Raw genomic sequence first — 7005 nt, forward strand, 5'->3', positions numbered from 1 at the left:
CTACATGACAGTATACTAATGCCCCTTTACTTATCTATTTTAAGGGCTTGTTTTAGGTTTATAGCAAATTTGACCAGAAAGCACCATTTTTCAATATACAGCTTATCACAAGAAATGCATAAACCTCTGCTACCCATGTTCCCTCCAGATTTCTGTTTGTTATAATTGACAAACCACATGGACATATTGTAGGTTAAAGTCTATAGTTTCCACTAGGGTTTGTTCTTGGTGATGCACATTCTAGCTAATGTATAAGATGTATCCATGATTATACTGTCATGTAGAATGTTTTTACTGCCCTAAAATTCTTGCTTTAACTTGTTTTCCTGTTTTGAGCTAATTTTTAAAATGAAATCAAATCCAAAAGAATACATTTTTAAAGTGAAAAGGATTTTAAAACTTTTTATCAAATTTCATTGTCTTTATTTTTATTCTTAATGTATATTTTATTGAATTTTGTGCATTTCATACATCTTAATCATATTTAGAACCCCCTCCCCCTTCTGCACCTCCCAACCCCCACATCAGATTTCATGCATTCTGTCACATATGTTAAGGCCTATAAAGTCAAACTTTTGTACTCAGATGTCCCTTGGGGAAAGTTCATCCATTGGAGTCTAATCAGCCTATCTAGAATCACTCCCTTAAAGAAGACCAACTCTCCCTCACCCAGCAATAATCAGTTGCCAATAGCTCCTTGGCTAACGTTGGAGGCTGTTGCCTATTTCCTCAGTTCTATGGTTGATTTTTGTCTGATTGAATCTTCATGGGTCTTGTGCATGCAGTCACCATTGCTGTAAGTTCATATGAGAAAATTCCCAGAGGCCTGAAAAGTCTGTATTTCCTTATGTTCACACACCAACCCTGGTTCTTATAATCTTTCTACTCCCTGAGCCATGGGTGGTTGAGGTTTAATATAGAAGTCCTAACCAGGGATATGCACTCTGCAGTCTCATTCTCTATACCTTGGCCAGTTGTGGCCTTCTGTGTGCATCACACTCTTGCATCAGGAAGCATTGCTGGGGTGAGAGGTGAGGGATGCATTAGCATTCTCTCTACCCCCATTCTTCTATGTGCCATGAGCTTTAGGTGTAGAGATTCCACTGTAGATGTGTATCTTAGGGCTAGGCATCTCTCAGACACATATTTTCTGTGTTTGACCAGTTGTGGAACTCCATAACTACTTCCGTCTGTTGCAGAAAGAAGCTTCTTTGATGAATGGTGAATGGTATATCTGTCTGTAAATATAAGAATGCATATTTCACATACAGTAAGAAATTACATTTGTCTGGGGATACAGACATAGGGTTTTCCCTAGGATCTATGGCCTTTCCAGCCATGTGTTTTTAGCTATATTTATAGTGCCACCCACGAATTCCCTCCTATTTGAGTCCAATTAGATGGCTGTTGATTACCCCCAAGAAAAAGAGTTGCACTACCATACTGCTATAGTTTGTTGGGCCAGTCATGGTTGTGGTTATTAGGCTTTGAAACTGGGGTTGGACTACTGATTGATCTTCTCCCTTAGCAGCTTGCATAGATTCCTCTAGAACTATGAGAGCTAGTCTTCAGGAGGAAGTTTCCAGGTCAGTTCCATCTCCAGTGCTCTAAGTGTGTCTAAGGTATGTCCTGTCTTCAACAATAGGGTCTTACCTTCAAGTTCTAGGAGGTAATCAAGGACTGAGGCAATAGTCTGTGTTATTTGGGCAGTCTCTTGGACTACCCCGACCAACAATTTGAAGGGAGGTTTCTTCTGTCTAACTATGTCTGTTATATAGCCTTCAGATATACACATACACTCATGTTGAGGTATTGTATGTGTGTTTTTCAGTAGGTTTTTGTTTTGTTTTGGTTTTTTGAGCTAATACAGTTCTCTTTGGTTTTTAACACCACCTGAGCCTTATTTATCTCTTCTATCTCTCATCTCTCTCCCTCCCTCCCTCCCTGCTTAACTTCCCTCATCCCTCCCCAGTTAAAGTATCCCCATTTTCTCCATTTTCCCTTGATAATATCTCTCCTATTATCGCTTCCTTTCTTGGGCCCCTTTGTGTTCCTTTACTCCCACTGTTCCTTGTATATCCTTCCCTCCTCCCTTCCCAGTTGAATACTCTCATTTTCCCCATTTCCACCTTGGTAACATCAGTTTCCTATGATCTCCCTCAGGCTCTTTCTTTCCCTTTACCTCCTTGGTTCCTTTCCTTTTTCCCGGCTCCTTTGGTTGCATACAAAGGACTCATCTTACTGTGGAGATACTTGTACATCCATTTTTGTTGCTGCCTTTTTCACAATAGCTAAGAAATGGAGACAACCTCAATGTCCTTCAACTGATGAATGGATAATGAAACTATGGTACATTTACACAATGGCGTTCTTCTCAGTGGTAAAGAAAAACAAAATCATGAAATTTGCAGGGAAATGGATGAAACTAGAAATTATCATTCTAAGTGAAGTAACACAGACAGGAAAAACAAGTTATCCCTCATTTGTGAATCTTAGCACCAAATCCTTATATGTAAGTATATATCTTGAACTAATTTTATGGGAGATGTATGATCTGTGTGTGTCTAATTGCATTCTTTATGTGTGCATCTCCAGTTATTCCACCCCTGCTTGTTGAAGAGACTGTCTTTGCTCCACTGCACTAGTTTTGCTCAATTTGTTTCAAAGATCAATTGATTGTGTTTAGATGGGTCTATGCCCAAGTTCTCTATTTGGTCCACTGATTTATTGTCTGTTCTTTGGTCTATGTAGTATTGTCTTGATTCACATAGTTTTAGTCTTAAGGTAGAGTAATGTCAGTCTTCCAACTTTGTTTACTTTCAATATTGTTTCATCCAGTAAGGATCTTTTGCCCCTTTATATTAACTTTCAAATCATTTTTCAGTAAGAATAAAGGTAATTGCTAATATTTTTATGGAAATTGAATTGAATTTATAGATTAATTTGAGAAGAATTGGCTTCTTGATAGTTCTGTCTTCCTATCAATAGATGAATATCCCTCTATTTAGTTGTTCTTTCTTTGGAGATTTGTAGACTTTTCTCTTGATCTCTCTCTTGATTTTGCTATGAAGTGATTCATCAGAGAAGACAATTCAAAGAGAAAATTGCCAAAAAGGAGAGTCTTTATTAGCCAGGCTGGTGACTACACTGGGCACTGGAGTCCCAAGTGCAGCCCCGTGCCATTTTAGGGCAAGATTTATACAGGAAAACCACATCCAGGGGTGAAAAGTTTAAGTTCCCAAGCTTACAGGTGGAAATTAAACAATTACTATTATGCAAAAGCAAGTGAAGCATAACTTACAGAAGCCATAAATCTGCAGTTAGCAGGTGCATTCCAGGACATGTGACCTGTTCTCACAGTAACTAAGGGCCCGCTGACATGCTTGTAGCTGAGCCACACCTCTCTGTTCCCATACCCTGGGCCAAGTGGCTTTTAGTTTCAGAGGCTAGTTTCAGCCTAGACTTCAATATGGTGTAGCTATGGTCAAGAAGGTGCCTTAATCACAATCTTGAGCACATTATGTTAAACCATTTAATTTTGAGTAATTCTAATGTAAATAATATTGTATTTTAAATTAAAAATCCTCATTGCGATCAATGTAAGTTTTTAAAAATGTTTTATTTATTATTTTTATTTTATGTGTATTTTATGTGTATGCCTGCATGTGTGTAAGCGCACCCATGTTGTGCAATGCCTGGGGAAGTCAGAAAAAGGAGTTGGATTCCTCCGGAACCGGACTTAGGGATGGTTGTGCCACCATGTGGGTGCTGGGAATCGAACCCGGCCCCTCTGCAAGAGCAGTCAGGGGGCTGGAGAGATGGCTCAGTGGTTAAGAGCACTGACTGCTCTTGCAGAGGACCCGGGTTCGATTCCCAACACCCACATGGCGGCTACAAACCTTAACTCTGGTTCCATGGGAATCTGACACCCTCTTCTGACCTCTGCGGTATGGGTGCATGACATGGGTGCACTCACATACATGCAGGCAATACACTCATACACATAAAATAAAAATAATAAATAAAATATTTTTTAAGATCCTCATTGCTCATTGCTGACATACCGGAAAAAAACTGGTTATATTTTCCCAATAGTTCTGGGTATTGAACTTAGAGCTAGGCAAGTGCTCTATCACAAAGCTACATCCCCAGTCCAACAATTGACGTTTTTATGTTAACTGTGTAGGCAACAGTTCTATAATTACTTATTTGTTCTAGATTTTTAGAAGTTTTTTTTTGTGGGGTGTGTGTGATTATTTTACACAAATTATCATGTCATAAGTGAACAAAGTTTAATATTTCCTCCAAGCCTGTATATATCTTAGCTGTTTCCTTATTTGTATGACTTCTAATACGTGAGAATCGGGTGCTGAGGGGACAGCTTGCCTTGCTCCTAATCTAGTAGGAATGAGTCAAGTTTCTCAGCACTAGTCATGAAGTTAGCTAACACATTCATTTATATAATTCTATCAAGTGGAAGAATTTTCTATTTCCTAGATTAATGAATTTTCTTATATTGATTTTTTTCTGAATTTGTTGATATGATCATGTTTTTTAGTGTGTGATATGATCTGTTAAACCAACCTGGCATAGCTGGGATAAATCCCACTTAATCATAGTGTTTAATTCTTTTATAAGTCATTGGATTCAATTTTCTATTTTTTTTTGAGAATTGCAGCATTTATGCTCATGAGAAATATTGGTGTGTGGCTTTTCTTATAATGTTTGTCTAGTTTTGGGTATTAGAGTGGTGCCAGATTGTTATATTGAGTTTGGAAGTATTACCAAAAGTATTTGGAAGTATTCTGTCTTCTGAAAGAGATTGTAAAGAATTGGCATCATTTCCTCCTTAAATTTTTATTAAAACTAATCAGTAAACACACCTGTGTGTGGTGTTCTCTGGTTTTTGAAGATGATCAATGTTTTTTCAATTTCTTTACTGGATAGGCTTACTCAAATAGCCTGTTTCTTTTTATGTGAGTTTTGCTTCTTGCTTGCATAGTTTCTGAAGAAAAGATATATTATAGATAGATGGTAGATAATAGATGATAGATAGATGATGATAGATAGATGATAGATGGATCAATGGATAGATATCTTTACTCCTCTATAGGTAAGATGGTTTTTTTCTTTCAGTATTTTGTCTTTATATTTCATTTTTTCTTAAGTAGAAAATTATGTGCATAGGTGTGTTTTAGAGTAATTTTTTTTTCATTTATCTTTTTTGATGTTTTCTGAGGATCTCCTGGGTCTGTAATATCATTTCTCACATATTAACTTGGAGAAATTCTCAGCCATTAATGTTTCAAATATTTGTTCCTTTCTCTTTTTTTCTGTGTAATTCCCATTGTGTATGTTGCTTCTTTTGTAATTACATCATAATTCTTGGAAATTCTCCTTCTTTATAATTTTTTTTTTCATTTTCCCCTAGTTTTGTGATATCCAGGAGATATCAAGCTGGGAGATTCTTTCCTAAGTCAGTTTACAAATGACCCTATCAAAGGCATTCATTTTCCAATGTTTTTTCACCTCTAGCACTTATTTTTGGTTCTTTCTCTGAATGCTGATCTCTCTGCTTGATTGCCCATCTCTCTTTTACTGCATTATCTATCCATCAAAGCCCTTAGCATAACAGAGTTATTTAAAATTCCTAACTTGATGATTCTATCATCCCTTTCATGTCTAGTTCTTGCTCTGTCTTCTCAGCTTGTGGAACTAAAAACTTTTAGTATGAGATTCCAGATAAGAGGAACTGCTACCTTTAGTAATCTGGTGCTAAAATGTAAGGGAAACTTATTCTACAATTTTACAATTGGATAACAGCCTTTTGGTGAGCCTATGCTGCTGAATTTCATTTTCTTCTGAGGATTTAAAAAACATTCTTCCTTTAGAGTGGATCAGGATGGCTAATGTGAATTAGAGTTCAGGATGTCCCTTCTCCCATAAGGAAGGCTTGAATGGATGGACTGCAACTGTCAGTCAGGTCAGTCAGATTTTGATAATATCCAGGATGGTTAATGTGGAGAAGCCTTAACTGATAAACCAGAAAAGGGAGCAGATCCCTAACATAGAATTTCCATCATACAAGCCCTGACAGAAACTGTTCTGAAAAAGAGAACTTCCACTCCAACAGCTCTGCTACCTCTTAGGATAACGGGGGGGGGGGGGCAGCCACCCTGCTCTGCCTTGGCAAAGCCATTCAACAAGTCTAAAACATGCCTGTTTTTTCACCAAACTGTAGCCTTGACCTCCCTTGATGCCACAGAACACATCCTCCCAATTCTACCACCAACTCTGATAGCAGTTCCATACCAATAGAACTATGAGTGGTAGAACGCCATAAATGACCGTAGCCTATCAAAAGTAACCATAACCCAGTACCACGGAGCTGCCACCCAATAACACTAGCTTCCATGTAGAACCAAATATCAAACTGCCTTTTTTGCATAGTAGAAATTGCATGGTCGGTTACTCTAATTGAAGGACAGCTTCAAAACAGAGGCCACCACAGGCCATTGTCCTATGCAGGCAATTCTGTTACTGCCCTCTCTTGCTGCATTCGTATTCAAGGAACTCATCTTGATCTGAAGAGTGAATTCTTCTACAAACTCGCCAGTCCCCAATATTTGGTGGTCCCTGTTCCAGTTCTCTGAACTCTGGGTCCTAATCATGTATACTGGCTTAGGCTTCAGGCGCCCCCGCAGTGTGGCCAGGTGGCCTCCCTGCTACAGCACATGCTCACAACCACCACCTGCCACTTGCCTGAGTGGTGAGGTACCCAGTTTCCTCAGAACTTTCTCTGCCTTGGAGCCCTGAAAAAACTCAGGTAAGGCTTGGGTACCATGATTTCTGGATGGGGAAACTCTCTAGTGAAGTCCAAAGGCTTTCTCTACCCAGACAGCCCCTACAGTCCTTTGGGGTGAGAAACATGGCTTCTTTAACACACATTTCATTTGAAAGATCATCTTTCCCTGTCAATCTCAGATCAAGGCAAATCTTTGGTGG

This window comes from Nannospalax galili, unplaced genomic scaffold (genome assembly GCF_000622305.1).
Source record: "Nannospalax galili isolate Female #2095 unplaced genomic scaffold, S.galili_v1.0 scaffold902, whole genome shotgun sequence".
NCBI lineage: Eukaryota > Metazoa > Chordata > Mammalia > Rodentia > Spalacidae > Nannospalax > Nannospalax galili.